The sequence below is a fragment of the Megalobrama amblycephala genome, linkage group LG8 (assembly GCF_018812025.1).
Source record: "Megalobrama amblycephala isolate DHTTF-2021 linkage group LG8, ASM1881202v1, whole genome shotgun sequence".
NCBI classification, from domain to species: Eukaryota; Metazoa; Chordata; class Actinopteri; order Cypriniformes; family Xenocyprididae; genus Megalobrama; species Megalobrama amblycephala.
The window spans coordinates 25,346,841-25,367,606 of NC_063051.1; the positions used below are offsets into that span (position 1 = coordinate 25,346,841).

The window sequence follows — 20,766 nt, forward strand, 5'->3', positions numbered from 1 at the left end:
GTACACAACTGTTTTCAACATTGAAAATAATCATAAATGTTTATTGAGCAGCAAATCAGCATATTAGAATGATTTCTGAAGGATCATGTGACACTGAAGACTGGAGTAACGGTGCTGAAAATTCAGCTTTGCATCACAGGAATAAATTACTTTGTCAAATATATTTAAATAGTACACAGTTATTTTAAATTGTAATAATATTTCACAATATTACTGTTTTTTACTGTATTTTTAATTAAATAAATGTAGCCTTGGTGAGCAGACAAAACTTCTTTTAAAAACATTAAAAATCTTAGTGGTTCCAAACTTTTGGACTGTACTGTATAATAAGTGCATTTGGTGTGCTGTCCAAGGGGATCCCCAGCCGAGGGTGAGGAGCGATGCAGAAAACTGTCGAAGTAACTACAGGCGAGTCGGCTCTCATCTGTGTATATATTCCTCCTCTCATGATGATTAGAAAGACAGTTTGAATGTGTTTCTCCCAAACTTTGTTTATAAAACATAATTTGTCGCTTGAATTCTGCATCCAAGAGGTGGACAATTAACTGTATATACTAGTTTAATAAGTGACACTTAGCCTACATTTTAAAACCTTTATGGCAACAATATGGCAACATTTTATTTTAACTATGGCAACATTTTTATTAAAAATATATATATTTGAATAGGGCAACATTTGTATGTTAAAACCTTTATTTTAATATGGAAACATGACGCCTCATTCTACAATATTTCTATGATTAAATCGCTGACTCCTCCCCCATCAGCCAATCACTGTGTGTATACTCCATAGCAACGAGGTCAACCAAGCCCTTACTCTTAGATTAAGACTTCTTTCTATTCCTTAGTAAAAGTTGGTCTCAGCAGCTTTGTAAATAGGTTTTAAGAGAAAACTCTTAGCTAAGAACTTTTACTACTATTTAGGAGATCTCTTAGTGGTAAGATAAAATGTTTTGTGAATACGGCCCCAGGACTCTTATCACACACGTGAAGTTTGGGGCACATCGGACATTGTATGCCTGACTTACAACAGCTTCCTCTTTCATGGCGAAACATCAGACTTCGTCAGGCCGCCATGGACACGCCCTTCAGCGAAAACTCAAGATCTTTGATATCATCACTAAGGCCTTAAGATCATATGATGTTGATCTGGTTAATTCTCTACGAGGAGCTAATCACAGTGTAAAACGTCATTTCCTGTTGCCCGCAGGTGGCGCTATGACTGTAACTGAATATTGCCATGTAGATATCTTCAGGCCAAGACTCTAATAAAACATGTGAAGTTTGGACATTGTATGCCCGAGTTACAACAACTTCCGGTTTCATGGCAAAACATCAAACTTTGTCAGGCCGCCACAGACACTCCCTTCAACGAAAACTCTAGATCTTCGCAATTTAACGTTGCAAAGGGCCTTAGATTAGGCCGACCAAATGTGATGTTGATCTGATAGAATCTCTAGGTGGAGTTTGTTAAAGTACAATGTATGGAAATGGCAAAAACTGCAAAAATTTTGCAGAGAAAATTCAAAATATTTCACTTCCTGTTAGGTTTATAGATTTTACACCCACTTTTTTGAGCTGTTACATATGTCTACCGAATTTCATACCTGTATGTGAAGCATGATTGTTTCCCCCAAACCAGTTCAGCGGAAATCCCGTCCTGACGCCGATTCGAAACATTTCATTGGCCATTTCAATCACAATAACGATTGCCTACACGCAACTCTGATCCCTAAACCTACCCGTCACTGTAACTTCAGCCAATGAAACTGGTTGCAGGGCGGGGATTTCTGCTGAATCGTTTGGGGGAAAAAAATCATGCGTACGTGAAACGTAGCGTGAAGGGCGCTTAATTGAAATTTTGTAGGTGGCGCTATCGAGCCATTTTCTGAAACCCATAGCAGTATGACAGGGAATAGATGAATTTGTTGAACAAAGTTGTTATTTTTGTTTTGTTTTTGCGCACAAAAAGTATTCTTGTCGCTTCATAATATTAAGGTTGAACCACTGCAGTTACTTCGATGGTTTTAACAAAGTTTTTTTTTTATTACCTTTCTTGACCTCAAAAGGTGCACTGACGTTGCTGCCTATGTGTTGATCAGACACACTCGGATTTCATCAAAAAAATCTTAATTTGTGTTCCGAAGACAAACAAAGGTCTTACAGGTTTGGGACAACTTGAAGGACAGAATGACAGAAATGTTTGGGTGAACCAACCCTTTAATAAATCCAAATTCCAACAAAGAATATGCAGGAGATCACAAAGGAAACCAGAATTGTACAACCACGTAAAACATCGACAACACCAAACAAAGAACTGTGAGAACTGAGAACTATAAATACACAGCTAATCAAGAGAAACCGAAACAGGTGTGATAACATAATCAGTAACCATAGAAACTAATAGGGAAACAAGCAGACAGGCTTGAAATCTTTTGAGATCATTTCAAAGTGTAAGTTTTTGGAAACGATACCATTATCATCTCAGTGTAAACTACAAAAATGCGAATTTGTGAAAATTTGTTCAGACTGTAGGCATGTAGTGTTTCTTTACAGAGTGACCTCACTAGCTACTGGCTTGGCATGCGTAACACATCATTTTTAATAATTTTTGCATTGTTGACTGTACACAAAAAAAGCAAAGGAAAAACTTTTCCTTTTTTTTAGTACATTGTTGTCATGTAAATATACCCTAAAACACAAACAAACTGAACATACATCTATTTCCTTGTAATTCCCAATATTTTAAATGGCGATTCTCCCTATTACAATAATTGAAAAAAAATATGGCCATGATAATAAATCAGTTTTTTTTCTTCTCATTATTATACAGTTTTGTTGCATTATGTTTTTGCATTACACAAAAAAATCTTAATCCTAAAAATAGCCCTCACTTACTTTATATAAATATATATTCTTTTGATCTTGGGGTGAAATATGATCCAGAAACATGCTTTTGATGTTATATGCTTCTTTAGATGTGAGAATACTGAAGTATTTTTCTGAATCTTTGTGTCTACACAGATACATACACACATGCTCACACAGCTGAGATTTATACATGCTCAAAAAACCAACAGAGATCATCAATCAGATATCAAAGTTGAGCTTCAAAGCAACTTTAGATCTGTGATGAACTGTAGTTAAAATAATGCAAAGACAAGCTCTGGTTGTCGATCGTCCTTTGATTGACAGAGTTCGTACGGAGATCTGTTTTTAATTCTAAAGGCTTAGGATAGCACTGAGTTTATTTTCACACCAGCATGTGCTTTCCAGGCATTTAAGTAAACTTTATAATTTAAAGATTTACTGCAGAAATGTGAGATTCAACAGTGTGATGATGTGATGTGATGATTGACAGCTCAATCTGCAACGTCCACTGAGTACTAATACTTCTCATTTCCAGTTGACATAAGTGCTTGTACTTATTGTGATGGACAGTTGCTGATTTCTAATCTCCATTTTCTCATATCTCAGGAGAGTAAATCTGTCAGTCATATGGCAATATCTTAGTCTTATGTGCGAATGCAAATCTATCTTTTTTGTAATCACATACATTTCTCTGTTGATTGGCAGATTTTTGTTATACTGTAAACTTATATTACAGCATGTTTTTTGCCTGAAGGCATCACTTTACATATATACACATGATTTCTGAGAGAGTAGAATGAAAAACATACCTGTATACATATACCTTCTCTCAGCAGCACTTATTGCCTTTGAGAACTTCACAGAATTTTTGGTCACATAATCCTTTAAAAACATCTGATTACATGGTAAAAAGAGCCTTGATGACTTTCCAGTTGGCAAATTCCCTGTAATAGTGTTTGAACCCCACTACACCTGCCTCAGTTCTTGTGCCAAATACCACATTATCCAACCTCACATGATCTCTCAGCCTTTGAACCAGCTCATTCTTTGTCAAAGCTTTTTTTTTTTTAATCACTGAATGGTGATGTATGTTTTTATTTTGCATTAATATTGCCTGTCAATGGGCATTAATAATATGGACATCCATTTTTATGTTCAACATTTTAAGGTTAAATTTATTTGGGAGTGTTTCGTAAACTTTTGGTATTTAGGTTAGTGTAGCCTACTTTTCTAAAAAGGAGATAACAGTGTCAGTGAAGAGAAGGCTTGAGATGAAATTTGAAACAATTATGAGAAATGAGAGATATCAAGAATTCAATGTAAAATCAAGATATTCATTAGTCAATAATGTAGTGAAAGTGTGAAAAGTGTTTTAAAAATACACTATGTATACAAAGTTTCAAAAGCAACAAAATTGAAATAATGAGTCAATACATAATCAATCCCTCTTTCAAAGCGTGTTTTGTTCTAACCCTGATTCACTATGGTAAGCCTATTAGTGTTTATATTTCAGACCAGTATTGATGGTTTTCGCAGGAAATCGCGTACCAATGTCACTCACCCGTGTGTGCCTCGTCATATCCGTAAATAGAGAAAAGTTGCTCCAACTACTTTGGCTGAATTCCAAATGGCACCCTAAACCCTCACGGTCTTCCTCTGAGTCCGCACTTTCATGACGTGATGCAATTTTGACTGCCGGGTAAAGTCTTCTGTGTAGCTCGCAGGCTTGTGGGCTCAGCTGAAGTGCACATCGAGGGCGCATAGTGGCCACGAACACCCTTCTGAAACCTAAAATGATGAATGGGACACCCTACAGTCTCGTGGACTTAAAGGACACGCGCACGCGGCAGCCATTGTAAGTCCACAAGACCGAAAGTGCATTGAAGTGTGCCGTTTGGGATTCAGCCTTTGACGTGTGTATGGTGTGGGAGTGGCTTGTTGTCACAACAAATGAGAAAGGTTGACATGGAGATGCTAAATCTTGAACCTCTGGGGAATCACTCGTTTTTAAAAAAAATGCCAAACAGAGGAGTCTGCTGGCAAAAAGAGACTGCGACAGAGCTCGTAATAAAACCAGAATCAACATTGGCTTGGCTTTTCGGAGATGGCGAGAACTGATTTGAAATGTTGTAAATTTAACAATCAATTAAAAAGGAACCTGTATGATAGGAACCTGTAGCCACAATGGACCAGCGGTTTGGAAAATGGATTGATGGATGGATGATTCAGCTGCAGGTGCCATCTTCTGGTCAGATGTGGGAATTCATCTGGCACATTATCTGTCGTACATTGGTTGTACGCGCGTACAACCCCGTAAGACTTTCGTTTATCTTTAGAACACAAAATGAAGATATTTTTAATAATATCTGAGAGATTTCTGTTCCTCCGTTGACAGTCTACGCAACTACCACTTTGATATTTCAAAAAGCTCATAAAGAGATTGTAAAACTAATCTATATGAATTAAGTGGTTTATTCAAATTTTTCTGAAGAGACACAATCTCTTTATATAATGAAAATATTTATTTTAGGCTTTTATTCACATATACTGTAAACATTCATCAACTCACACATCAGTTAAAGTAAACGGAAACTTAAGCATGCTTGCTTGACGTGTGAGAACCATTGAGGTTCATTCTCGTGTTACGCAGCACCTTTGAGCTTCCGCAAGAGCCAATGAGGTTTGTTCTTGCACATCAAGCATGCACTTTTGAGCTCTTTATGTTCGCTGATTAAAGGTGCTAAAGAGGATGTTTTGTTTTATACATTTTTGCAATATTACTTGAAACTGTCTTTACTAACTGATAAAAGACTATTTATTAGGGGCACTGAAAGTAATAATATTAATATACATCATCTGTGCACGAGGTAGGGCCTTAAAAACATCAGCCAATGATCTGATGATCGCGTAAACGATTGGCCCTCTGGCTTGTCAATCACTACCGTAACGTTCCTTGTGAGAGAAGAGCGCGGCTGCGCGCTCCAGTAACTTTCCACACTCTACAGGCACTGCATGCAATGTTTTTGTCAGGAGACAGGAATAACAACTGCAGATTATGAGTTACCTGCGGTGAGTCCGACATAATGAATCCAAAAAACACGACACAGCGAATGCCGGTGGTAAACACTCATGTTCCGATACTCGTGCACGAGTTTTGGGAGGCTTTCCTTTGAAATGAGCTGTGAAGGAGGGGGGCTGTTCTTACGCATGCGCTCATTTCAAAAACTCAGTAACAGTCTTTGGATTCTCAGTCGACGAAAAAATCCCCTCTATCACCTTTAAATGTTTATATGTGAATAAAAGCCTAAATTAAATCAGTTCATCATAAAAAGCGATTGAGTCTCTTTAGAAAATTTGGACTAAACCACTCAATTCATATGAATTTAGTTTACAGGTTTGGAACAACATGAGGGTGAGTAAATGATGACAATTTTTTCATTTCAACACTTTAAGAGACTTAATTTTTTTTTTTAAGGAGACTTTATTTTCAACAGGGACAAGTGCTGAAGAAATATGAATGATTACAATTTAACCAGGTTGTTCAAGTTTTAAATAATGTTATAGTTAAATGGTGCAGAGTGTCAAATACATTTTTTAAAATTACAAATACTATAATGATAGTAAGTGTCACAGTTAGTGTCATGTATAATAATTATACAACAATTTATTTCTTACTTATAATTAATTTTAAATAATAGTTTAAGATAAATTAGAACCTGTAACACAGCCTGTAACAACGGGCACTTTTATTTGTATCCTGGCAGTTATTTGTGAATTTTTTTTTTATGTCTCAGAGGTGAATTTATTAGTTATAATTGTTTGTTAAAGTTCATGAGCCAAACCGTAGCCATTGAAAGGCTACAAAGCAACGTAAGCATAAATCATTAATATTCATAAGTAAACCTTCCTTATAGGCGTGTTACGGAGCAATGGCAGCACGACCTAATTAATATTCATGAGCCAAGAGGTAGCAGCAGTAGTAGGATTCGTCCCGTCCCGGTGTGAGGCGGTGCTGTCGGCGAGAGCACAGATGCCTTCACAGACCTCACCAGAGTCTTCTGAACATCACATACACCGAAATTACTCCTGGATTCACCTGACTGGAGAGGTAAGATAATTCCTGTAGGTTTCCTTACAGCAAATGTATAGAATATGACAATGTTTACGAGCAAATCTGCGTATTAAAGGTAGCTTACACTCGTAACTGAGTTTGACAAAAAGTTGTTTCAGGAAAATGTTCCCCAAGATGTGTACTGTTTTTTTCATTGCTTTGAAAACTTGCTTTCCTTTGGCTTTGTCTGTTTTAAGTCTGTTTATTCACTTTGCAATTAATAATACTGATGGATTGAAAATGTAATTGTTGTGGTGTAAATAGTAATGCAAATGCAGATCACTAGAGGGCGATAGCGAGTCTTCTGGGCTTTGTATTGGATTGATCACCTGTTATGATTTACAAAATAGTCTGGCTTTGTTTTGTTTATGCTTACGTTATACCCTGCATCTAAATTATATAAATTCTTAATGATTAAGCTTTGAAGTATTATGTAGGTGGCTTTTGGATGGTTTGAATTGGAGACCTTGTTCACGGCAGTCAGTAATTCTGCATGGAATGTTTTGAAGTTGATGGTCTGATTTGCACCCTGAAACTGTAGTATTATCAGTTTGTCTAGACATGAACGGACATTATCATTTTGCCCGCATGACCAGTTTTTAGGTTATGCGGAGTTCCAGCACTTCACAGAGACTGTTATATGAAACCACATTTTCATTATTATACATCTGCACAAACTATCCTCATATTTTCATTACAGTTTTTCACAATTGCTAAGACACGTTTCTTGAAACCTCCACCCATTTTCTCACAACATTAAACACAAAAACAAATCTTCATCCAGGGCAAGTAGTTATAGAAAAAAAAAGTTTATTGCATGCAGTAAACACATTTTGCAAGTAGTAATAGTAGTAATCGCAACTTAGTTAGGTGAATATATTGTACACTGTGTACTGCAAATATAATATTGTGTTGAATATTGTATAGTATTGAATGTCTGTATATTCAGCACTTGCTTACTGTAAAAATACATTAGTCCAAATGCAAAAGCCCAAGAGGTCAAGTCACCTTTATCTATATAGGCTAGTGTTTTATACATTTATACTTTCAAAGCAGCCTTACAGTGATAACAGGATTCAATGATGCAAACAGTGTTCAGTTCGGCTGTACAAATAGTGTCATTGTCCAGCTAAAATCAGTGTTGATTCAGTTCCGTTGTAAAGATCATCAATTATTAGTTTATTTCATCTATAAAGCAGTTCAGCAGAAAACAGTGATGTCATTGTCCAGCTCAGTTCAATTCTCATCCAATAGCGTCAGTGCAGTCAAATCAATAATATTGTTGAATATTATTGAATATTGTTGAGGGAAAAACCCTCTGGTGTGCCAGATCCAGCCTTGACAACACTTTCCACACCTTGCTCCTCCTCCTTCTACACATACTCTTCTTCCTCTTTCTCTCCGATTGTTTCCATCCATTGTTTATATCAACATTCAGTGCACCTGTGCCACCTGAACTGGCTAATATTTTTTACAGTCGGTCTGATCACATCATTAGAAACAATTGCAAACAATTTTGAGCCATTGTGTGTAAACGATGACAATGGTGTTGTCCCATGTTTACCGTTTTACAATACAAGTGCAAAATATGTTTTAGTGAGTGAGAATGTGTTTGGAGTTTTGCAAAAAGAGTGCATGAGATTTGCAAATGGTGTCTAACTGCCTAAACTTGTTTAAAGGTTTTGCAGAAGGAGTGTTTTATTCGACAAATGGGTTTAGGCCTTTGAGAATTTGGTTCAGAGAATGGGGTTTAGAGTCTTAGCAATTGTGAAAAACTGTAATAACAGCATAACCTCTGGCCTTGTCATAATTACCTCTGCATGTAAGTTCTCCACTGGCTCTCTTCAGCTCTTTGTGAAGTTATTGGTTGTAGTACATTCGATCAGAATGCTTAAAGAAACCTTATGAAATGACTTGACTTTACTATTCAAGCAGAAATTTAGAGCCTTTAGTTTGTGTTACGGACATTTTATAGAGGTTTTTACTGGACAGTTTGTACCGTATATGCCCATACAGACCAAAAATATGAGTACTCAATATTTACAACCTTTTTTTTACAGAAGAAACTGTAAATTTCAAATGCATAAATTTGCTAAAAAGTGCTAAAAAATTTTTTAGTCACCACATAACAAAAAAATAAAATAAAAAAATGCAAATGAGATAATTGTTGACATACAGTAAGAGTATAGAGCTATAAATGAATGTGATTAACAGCTCGGATTTTGGTATCTTGGTTTGAGACATTACTGAGACCTCTTCTGAACACTAATGGAGACACATGAGATTACTGGACTCTTTTTCTCTGGCAGGGGAAGCTGGAGACTTCATTGAAACTCTCACTTATTTTTCACTATTTGATCTCATTGCTCTGTAGGAGAAAGAACCCATGTAATAAAGCGATTTGTGATTTTCTTTTTTGATTTTTGAATAAATAATATCTGACTGAACAAAACGCATTATCACATCATGTGTGTAAACTAGTTATAGACAATGCTTTTCAAATGCTAATCAGCGGCTGTGGTTTAAAATGAATGTGTCTGCATCTCATTCAGCACTAATCAGCTGTAATCTGGGTTAGTACAGGGGTTACTGTATAAAGAAATATCCCAGTTACCATATTCCCCAATGGCCGCGAGCACCGTTTCAGCCGTTATCAAACATTTAGAGGTGCATTTTAAAAGTCTGTTACATGAATTATTGCTGCGGCAAGAACAAAATCATTAATGTTTCATGCTGAGGTGAATGAACAGAACTGACCCAATAGTCAAGCAATTGAACGATGACAACAAATCTGAATTTACCTGCTTTAAATGTCTTTAGAAATGGTTAGTTGTAGATGTATTTAATAAAGTTACTGAAAGTTTGCAATTAATATTTAAAGTTATAATTCTAAACAAATATATTTAAATTAATGTTAATTCATCAACCCCATTTGCTTCCTTAATACGTGTTCCTGGTCTTATTATAAATGATTCATCAATGCAATCAGTTTCTGATGGAAAAAAATCAAGTCATAAATTTCTCTTATTGAATATCACTAGGAAATATGTCACATAATCAAGCAAAATAGGTAAAACTAGATGAGTAAAGTTTGTGAACAAACTTTGATGTTGGCTTGAGAAAGCCTTGCCTGAAATTTTGAAGAATATTTTGAAGTGTGAAATCGTTTAAATGTTTGAAAGTTAGAGTTAGAAATTTTAGTCTCAGAAGAATAATAATTTAAGCATAATAATTGAATTATAATAATTAGAAATTAAGGAATGACAAACAATGACAGACAAAAGAACTATATAATACAAAATTATAGGAACAATGTTAAATGCAATGAATATATGAATATATGATTGATTGATTGATTACAACCCAAATTCCGGAAATGTTGGGACGTTTTTTAAATTTGAATAAAATGAAAACTAAAAGACTTAAGAGTGCTTAAGAGTTAGTAGTCGTCTTAGACGTATTTTTCTCTATAGCTGAAATCTGGACTGCAGGCAGGCCAATTCAGCACCCGGACTCTTCTACTACGAAGCCATGCTGTTGTAATAGCTGCCGTATGTGGTTTTGCATTGTCCTGTTGAAATACACAAGGCCTTCTCTGAAACAGACGTCATCTGGAGGGGAGCATATATTGCTCTAAAACCTTTATATACCTTTCAGCATTCATAGTGCCTTCTAAAACATGCAAGCTGCCCATACCGTATGCACTCATGCATCCCATACCATCAGAGATGGTGGCTTTTGAACTGAACCCTGATAACACACTGGAAGGTCTCCCTGCTCTTTAGCCCGGAGGACACGACGTCTGTAATTTCCAACAAGAATGTCAAATTTGGACTCGTCTAACCATAGAACACTTTTCCACTTTGAAACAGTCAATTTTAAATGAACCTTGGTCCACAGGACACGACGCCGCTTCTGGATCATTTTCACATATGGCTTCCTTTTTGCATGATAGAGCTTTAGTTGGCATCTGCAGATGGCACGGCGGATTGTGTTTGCCGACAGTTGTTTCTAGAAGTATTCCTGGGCCCATTTAGTAATATCATTGACACAACCATGTCGATGAGTGATGCTGTGTTGTCTAATGGGCATCCAGTAAAGGTATTCGGCCTTGTCCCTTATGCACAGAGATTTCTCCAGTTTCTCTGAATCTTTGGATAATGTTATGCACTGTAGATGATCAGATTTGCAAAGCCTTTGCAATTTGACGTTGAGGAACCATTGTTTTTATTCCACAATCTTTTTATGCACTCTTTCACAGCTCTGCCCTTCTTTACTTCTGAGAGAGACTGCCTCTCTAAGACATCCCTTTTATAGCTAATCATGTTACAGACCTGATATCAATTAACTTAATTAGTTGCTAGATGTTCTCCCAGCTGAATCTTTTCAAAATGTCTTGCTTTTTCAGCCATTTGTTGCCCCCGTGCCAACTTTTTTGAGACCTGTAGCAGGCATCAAATTTGAAATGAGCTCATTCATTGGATAAAAGTGTAAAATTTCTCCATTTAAATATTTATGTTATTTATGTTCTATTGTGAATAAAATATTGGCTCATGTAATTTGAAAGTCTTTTAGTTTTCATTTTATTCAAATTTAAAAAACATCCCAACATTTCCAGAATTCGGGTTGTAGAAATGTTTGATAGATTGATGGATAGATGGATATATAGATGGAAATATTAGATTGATATATAGATGGATAGATAGATTAGACAAATTAGAAATATTAGATAGAATGGAAGCTTACATGAGTTAAAGGGAATCAGATAATGCAGTTATAGCAATATAGTTGCTGCTGCACTTCTCGTGGTTGTTGGGGAAAGCAATAGTACTTGTGATGTTTGCCTTAACAAAACAAGTTGTGATAACTTTATGGGATACAAGAACAATTAAACTAAAAAGTTTTCTCAAAAATATTTGGTGTTGTTAGGAAGTGTCTCAATGGCCCCTGTAGAGTCTCAGCGATTCTGACAGGTTACCATTGAAATGTGATACCAAAGTAGAGACTTTCCTCTGTCAGCTCAATTAGTCTCCTCAACATGACCCTTCAACCCCATTCTGTCAGCCCTCGCTCTCTGTTTCTCTCATATCTAGCATCGGCAAGTCACTAGAGTGGAGACAGTGTGCAATTTGAGAAACGCAAACCTTGCAGAGTTGGACAAGGATACGGTAGAAAACTTGCTCTCTGAAAGTGTTTGTAACCTCAAGGTTCTTTCAGAGAGCCATCCGAACTCAGTGTCTTGATTTAAATCATCATTCAGCAGCCGCTGGTCCATTAGCTGTCCTAGACACACTTATTTATGTGGAATCAATCAGAAGTGCCCTGAGCTGGGTGCACAAGACATAACACATTTACTACAGGGAAAGCATGGAGTATTTCCTTGAAGTGGATGTCCACTCTTCTCAGATGAATAGAATCTGAATTAGAAACTTCTAAATGAGGTGTGAATTTGAAGATATGATTAAAAACTGAAACACCACATCACCCACACAATTGAGATTTGTCTACAAAGGAAGCTTTGAAGCTGAACCTCGTTTAAAATTTTTCACTAAAATGGACCTATCAACTTTAAGATTGAAGATAAACTTAAACTATAATAAAGCATGGTGTTTTTCAATTTATATATGCATTGGACATTGTTGATATTTGAAATCAACCCAAACAAACCCACCCATCTCTTCATTGCTCCGCCTCAAAAACTCACACTCCAATTCTAACCACCCTGCTCTGAGTCGGTCTCAAACCCTGATGCCCGATCGCTGCTGGCATGCAATGCGAATGCACTACCAATGACGCTAAGCACCACATTCTCTAGCGGCCGTCAGTGCGCAGTGGTTTACCTGCACAACTCTCACTATGTGGCCACTGTTGCACATGCAATGCGAGTGGCTGTCTATCACAGCTGACGCACAACAAAATGCTTCACGAAAAATGAAGCACACTTGATGAACGAACGTCAAGGAAGAACAAAAAATTAACATACAAAGTGTTCGTTGTTAGTCGCAAACAGCTCAGCAGCTCCAGACAATCAAAACCCAGTGTACTTACATGAGAAGCGGGATCAAAGCAGTTTTCAGGCCTTCCCTCTTAGCTCTCTCCAGTGCTGGAAAGCTTTTCTAATATAAACCGGGTCCTAAAGTGCTTGCCCAGGCATAAACCTTCATTCCAGTGATATTCTTTTGAGCTGTTTTGTATTGCGTTCCATTTCTCATTCTGCAGTTTTTTTTTTTTCTTCTTATTTTCAAATCTCCCTCTTGCTCGTTCTTTCTCCTCGACCGTCATACGTCCCCTGATGCTGATTGGTTAGACGTTTGATGTTGGACTCGGCCCTACTAACTTCCAAACAGTGAATTTGAAATACCACTGAGTCCCCCTTTAACAAGTTATGAAGTAAAATATCAAGCTTCTGCCAGACCGTCTTCAATATTCAAATTATGGAAAAAATGTAACTGGCATCGCGTCAGTGAAGCTTTTTCCGTAACTTGAATAGGGAAGGCGTAGGATGTAGAAAGTTTTTATTAAACCCCCGGAGCCGTGTGGAGTATGTATATGATGGATAGATGTGGATGTAGGCACTTTCTTCAGCTTCATACTCATTGATCCCGCTCACTGCCATTATAAAGCTCGGATGCGTCAGGATATTTTTTAAAGGGATAGTTCACCCAAAAATGAAAATTTTATGTTTATCTGCTTACCCCCAGGGCATCCAAGATGTAGGTGACTTTGTTTCTTCAGTAGAACACAAATGATGATTTTTAACTCCAACTGTTGCTGTCTGTCAGCCGTATAATGGGTGTCAATGGTAACACAATTTATAAGAGTCAAAAATTATGCATAAACAATTCCAAATTAAACCCTGCGGCTCATGATGGCACATTGATGTCCTAAGACACGAAACGATTGGTTTGTGCAAGAAAGCGAACAGTATTTATATCATTTTTTATCTCTAATACACCACTATGTCCAACATTCAGCTTTCGCTTAGTAAGGTCTGATCGCGCTCTGACAACGGCAGTGATGTCTTGCACTCATTGAAGCAAAGCACCTACATCTTGGATGTGCTGGGGGTAAGCAGATAAACATCAAATTTTCATTTTTGGGTGAACTATCCCTTTAATATATATCTCTGATTGTGATAATCAGAAAGAAGAAAGTCATATACACCTAGGATGGCTTGAGGGTGAGTTGGGGCAATATTGCTCAGATCCAGTTTGTTTTGTTTGGCTGTTCTCATTACCTTTTAAATGTGGCCAATATCAGATTTGAGTGTAAACAGCTCACTGTCCCTCCACTGACTAACTTCACTGCTGGCTTCCATATTCAAAGAACTAGCGGTATGTAACTTCTTTGAAGTGATGTCCATCAATGCAGAATTGTGATAAATGTCAATCTAGAGTGATGTAAATTTCGCATGAATTCCGATATGACTGTTCATTACAAAACATCTGACCTGTATCTGATTTAGAACCACGTATGATCAGATTCCATGTAGTTTGTGCTGTTCATACTGTCAAAAAATCAGATCTCAGACACAGCCATTTTTTTCTTCAGTGTGAACGTAACCTATCAGAGATCAGAAACTTCACAATCTGGCTCTAGTCTGGTGTAACAGTCAGATATCAAATTTGAATTTGGTATTTTGAAGTAAAATTCTTTTATTTGTGATGGATGTGGGAATAAAATGTCTGGAGTAGCTGAGAAGCACATAAAAACAGAAATAGTGTTTGTCAAATGATGGGAGGTACCAATACATTGGGCGCATGTAGTGTAGACAAGATCTGTTGATTATAATGGGAGTGTCTAGTTTTGTTGTGTAGTAATGTGACACAAACATCCAGACATAGTGTAAGAAATATCTTCATGCACAGAGCAGATATTTCAGTTTAGGAGACACATGGGCCTCTAGTGCTGTGCTCATCTCTTTCATGTGTCCTATAGTCATATATTTGATAAATATAAAATTCCCCAGGCATATGTGAAACATTTCCTATAAAGACTTTTCGAAAAAGCTCTCCTCAGGGTTCTTAAAGGGCACATCTGGTGAAGCTATTTTATCAGAAGCACAGTGAAACATTTAATTAGTAATCTTTTCCTGGTATTTCCTACCTGTGTAGGAACTAAAAAATAACTACACTTTTTTAGTACACTAAAAAATGGCAGTAATTCCAACATTTGGTGGCGTTTATGCTTAAAAACAAGCGAAAGTCCATTTTTTTGGTGCTGTCATCTCAAATCTGTCAAAAGCAACATAAAAATATAATTTCTACTCATAAACAACTTAAATATCTGTCTTGTCCTTACACAGAGATATAGAAAGGCTTCTGAAGGCTTGGACAGGCGGGAATATAGTTCTATATAAAAGTCTTTTATAATACTGTTATAGTTAGTTTTGCCATCATGACATTTTCACTTTCATTGTATGGAAAATAGCTGTAATATCATTCAAAAATAGTCTAAATAAGATATTCAATATACATTCTCTTAAAAACTGCTTTAATAGCTTTTGAAATGGTAGCTTCTGAAGTGAATTTATCAAGGACATTTTTAGGACATTTTACTGAAATTTTTGCAGTGTACATGAACATGTGATAATCAATAGTCAGTGCATCAGGCCAATTCATTTTTCTAGGTCATTGTTTTGCTATACACTAAAACTTCTAAAGGTAATGAATATATGGTTCCCAGAGAACTATGCATGAGTGCCCTGGTAAATATTCATGTGGAACAATGTAGCGATTATGCATGGATTCAAAATAGGATAAAAGACGTGATCAGTGCAATCAGAACGTATTATTCATTAAATTGTTCAGCTAGATGTGCAATTATCAAGAAACTTGAGTATATGAAAAAAGAAACACGCATGCACTTACAGTACCATTGAACTTTTGGACACACCTGACTGAATTTGTGTTTCTCGTGATCTTAAAGACATTTTGATTTAAAGACGTATGCTTAAATGCTTGAAATTAGATTTGCAGGCAAATATAAATTGTCAACATATAAACAGGTTTACAAAAAGTACAATTATTATTCTTTTTTAAATGGAGGAATTGGACAAGAGAATTATCTCTGTGTTGAACAGTTGCTGAACAGTTGTGTGTGTGTGTGTAACATAGCAAGTATTTTTAATAGTTAGTGCATGATTGGGTTTAAATGAAGCTGCCACAGTAAAGGTCAAGTTCACCGCTGCTTTGAGGTCAGGTTAATCAAGACAGTGAAAACTGAACCAAATTAGACCTTGCTCATCCTAGAAATTGCAATTTTTGTTGATTACAAGAATGGAAAAAAATTGCTGTAATTCCACCATTTAATTAGGTCTAAGCTTAAAACAAGTGAAAATGTCTGCATCTAACAAGGCAAAATACGTTTGGTAAGATTTGATTTAAAATGTAAGACTCTTTGGTGAGCGAGGGCTGGTGAGCGAGGGCTGGTGAGCTCCGAAAATCAGGAACGAATAAATGAATGTAATAATTAGAGTAAGAAGTAAGGAATAATTGATGATTTATTGATTGATTGATTGATTGAATGAAACGCGTATGAATTACCTGAGTCTGTGCAGCTCTCAACGGTGTTTGGTAGCAGCATCTTTACTAATAATAACTGAAGTGGTGTTAATTAATATCTGAAATTTCTGAATAATAACCTGAAAGTGGTGCAGGGATGACATCAAAACCTTGAAGACTAATAAGCCACTGGTTCCTTCGAGAATTTCCTATGGGGTTTTTCAATTTATTAGTGAAATAAGGTCTGTGGTAAACATAACTTGATGATAGTTTTGTAGCGTTTTGCTCTACAAATTAAATTACACCCATATCAAAAAAGCAAATTTTGAAGCTGTTATGCTTATTTTAAAAAAATATGTTTCTGATAAGTAACTAGATAATGCATGGGGTGTGAGTGTGTGCAGTTTACATTGTAGAGCAAAATAAGCAAGTATCGTCAAATTATGTTTACCACAGACCTTATTTCACTCATAAATTGAGAAATCCCAATTATACAAATCATGAGGGAACCAGTGGGGAATTAGTCTACCGGGTTTTGACGTCTTCCCTTCACCTCTCTATCTGGTGTATAATATGTAAATGCAGTGTAACTGCTTCTGGAACTACTGTTGTTTACTGGAAAATAATTGCACACCTTAGAACCTTCATCAACCAATCAGAACCAAGCCATTCAACAGCCTGTAGTATAATTCTACTGTATCATGCACTAGCACATAAGAAGATAATGTATTAGTAAGTGTGAGTTCTTGATATCTTTTTGCCCTTATTTTCTTAAATTAAACATAAGAATAATTTTTATATTGTTAGTAATATTTCAAGATAAAAACTAAACTGAAGCAACTTGAGTTAAGTTTATTATCTATACACCTTTTTTCAGAAAAATCATGTTAAAATGTGAGTATCAAATATGATACATCAGGATTTTGAGGATGTTTATTTGTACATCTCTCAATCATCATGCAATTTTATTGCATTGAATTTTGTCCTCCACAATAAACATTACAGTGCTTTGATCCTAAAACATGTAAATATCATCGTAATAAGACCCATTACTGGGAGATACAGAACGATGCCTGATATTTATGCGCATTTATGCAAGTATTATTTCTTATATCAGGCTTTACAGGGTTCATTATAGGTTAACATTGTTAATAGATGTTTGGTTTAGATGACATTTAGTTGTTGTGCTATGTTGAAGCAAAATCAAAATTCAGTTTTAATTTATAATTTTACTTGATCAACTCCTAATCACAGATTTTTGATGACTTTACTATTATTATAAAATGTGGAAAATTGTAATTCTACAGAATGTGTATGGTGTGTATATGTGTAGTGTCTAATATACCCTCTCTTGCTTCATTTTTTCCTCACGTGCTCATCTTTCTTCCAATCTCAGCTTAAACCTCAGCACCCTTTTACAGTAATCTAAACCACTAGCTGAACTCTAAACCTCAGGTTAAACCGACAACACATCACCCTATACTAGCGCCACTGTTCTCCACTTCAGCCTGCATCGCTTGTGGTCAGGAAGTGGAAGGAGGATGGAGAAAAAATGGATTGGGGAAAAACTAGGTGGAGACCCACACCTGTGATGAGGAACTGCGGGTTTTCCATATCGGTTGCCTCATGTTGAGATGGTGAATGCATGAATGGATGAATTGGGCTGGAGGAGCTGTGTTAGGGGTCGTTTGTGGAAGCTGATTGGAGTAAACCACAGTAGCTCTGCAGCGAGACCCGAGGGGCTGCCGGACAACACTGCCAAGCTTGTGTGAAATGGGTCAAGCTAAATGTTTTAAATATTAAAGCAAATATTGCTGTTCCCAAGGCCCCGGCTGCACAGTGACGGTCTCTGTCAGGCACAAGAGAGTCATTGATGCCTCTCGCTGAGGTGGGGTGTGTTGTGTTTTAAGGGGGGTCTGTGCACCTCGAGTCTGGGTTAGTCAAACAAGCAGGTCTTTTTCAAGAGGAAAGTGTTTTTATAAGGCACGATGGCTTTCTTTCTCCCTATCTGTCCATCATCTGGTTAGCGTAAAGGTTTTTTATGCTACTGCTTGACAAGCCTCTACTGTAAAAAAAAAAGAAAAAAGAAAAAAAAATATGCATATTAAATTTGAAGTACACCGTGACTCTTATTCTGAAATGTCTGCACAGTCTGCACTGTAGCAGGCTGCTCATGAGGGTCTAAAACATACTACCATATAAATATTGTGTAGTAAACATTGTCATAATACATCATCAGCTTATAAGCAGTCGCTTGGCATAAATGTGCGGTATTATTTGCGAAGCAGTCTGAAGTGCTGCCGCGTGAGCCTGTAGAGTGCGCAACATCGCCGTGTTTCCCGCGTTAAATCAGCACGTTACACTTCAAATGTGGGCATCTTCCACACAGGACAGCAGTCCTGACTGGATATCTTCCCAAATCGTCCCTCTGTTTCCTTTTCGTCTCGTTTTTATTCATTGACGAAAATTAGAGTAGATTTTAGTCATAGTTTTAGTCATTCAAAACACATTTTTATTTAGTCATCATCTCGTTTTCGTCTGTGAAAAAATGTCGTTGACGAAAATTATGACAAATTATTCGTCAACGAAATTAACACTGTCCAAAACCCGACCCTCATTTGTCTTCAGAACACAAATTAAGATATTTTTTGATGAAATCCAAGGGTATTTGATCCACACATAGGCAGCAACAACATTGCACCTTTTGAGGTCCAGAAAGGTACTAAAGACATCATTAAAACCATCGACATGACTACAGTGGTTCGACCTTAATGTTATGAAGCGACGAGAATACTTTTTGTGTGCAAAAACAAAACAAAAATAACAACTTTATTCAACAAATTCGTCTGTGCCCTGTCATACTGCAACGCTATTATCGTTGCAGAACTTCAGTGTTTATGTCTGAACGCGGGTTCAGTATTGGCCGAGTCAATACTGAGCTACCGTTCGGACATAAACACTAAAGCTCTGCAACGAAAATAGCGTAGACCAATTTGTTAAATAAAGTCATTGGGCCCTATAATACACCCGGCGCAATGTGACGCAAGGCGCAGCGCAAGTGTGTTTGCTAGTTTGCGTCCAGCGCCGTTCGCGTTTTCCCGTTCAGCGCCACGTCCTTAAATTAGTAAATGCATTTGCGCCAGTTAGTGCACCCATGGGCGTGCTGGTCTAAAAAAGAGGTGTGTTCAGGTGCATTGCCGGCGCATTGCTATTTTAAGGAGCTGAAAATAGGCTGCGCCATAGACCAACTCAAACCTTTAGCTAAAGTCAATGGCGCAATATTTTTTTGTTAGAGCGCGTTGGTAGAAACTGCGCCTCTGGGCGCGTCCACAGTGCGCGTTGACTTTGCTTATTACACACAGGGATGCGCATCACACAAACATGCCAAATATTAAAAACAAAAGGATTACAGTGTAAAAGAATATTATTGTGTAGGCTACATAAATATAAAAGCGTTCAGCTTTTCCGCCAACAAATTCCGCCATGTAAATAGCAATCCGCCATGGTGCGAGCGCATCTCGCTATTAAAGGGAATGGGAGATGACACTCTGATTGGTGTATTGAACATTACGCCCATTACTCATTAAGAGAATAGGGACAACCCATTTCAAAAATGCGCCCCGGCGCACGGACCGTTTTTCCGTCTTTAAAATAGCGAAAGTGGATTTGGACACGCCCTGAGTGCACCTGCGCCGTGCGCTTTACACTTTGCGTTTCGATCGTTAAAATAGGGCCCATAATTTTTGTTTTGTTTTTGCACACAAAATGTATTCTCGTTGATTCATAATATTATGTTTGATCCACTGTAGTCACGTTGACTGTTTTAACGATGTCACTCTATATCGTTGCTGCCTATGTGTGGATCAGAAACCCTTAGATTTCATCAAAAATATCTTAATTTGTGTTCCGAAGACAAACAAAGGTTTTACAGGTTTGGGACGACATGAGGGTGAGTAATTAATGACAGAAATTTCATTTTCGGGTGAACTAACCCTTTAAATGCTTGAGCTCTTTATCATCAGGTTGATTCTGATTGGCTGTCAATGTTTTTATCGTTCATCAGCTGGAAAAATTTGTTTTGAAACTGTGATTCCAGTGATATCATTGGTGATATCGTCTCAATGTTGGTATAGTTGTGATGTGGTCTTCCCTGTTTTCATAGAATTAGAACGATGGTTAAAACTGTATTGTTTTTGTTACAGTTATCGTCCTTGGTGTGAACGGCTCATTACAATTTTCATCATCCACCAGGTAAAAAAAGGTTTAAAAAATCCCAAAGAT

General features: G+C 36.9%; 1 protein-coding gene across 3 annotated transcripts in view; it reads left to right on the plus strand.

Annotated features, from left to right (window-relative positions):
- Positions 1-6,800: 6,800 nt before the first annotated feature.
- Positions 6,801-20,766, plus strand: part of sema5bb (sema domain, seven thrombospondin repeats (type 1 and type 1-like), transmembrane domain (TM) and short cytoplasmic domain, (semaphorin) 5Bb) — an 80,816-nt gene continuing 66,850 nt past the window's right edge. For all 3 annotated transcript variants that reach the window (XM_048200209.1, XM_048200210.1, XM_048200212.1), the window contains exon 1: positions 6,801-6,979. The gene's annotated coding sequence lies outside the window, so the exon portion shown is untranslated. The remainder of the gene's footprint in view (positions 6,980-20,766) is intronic.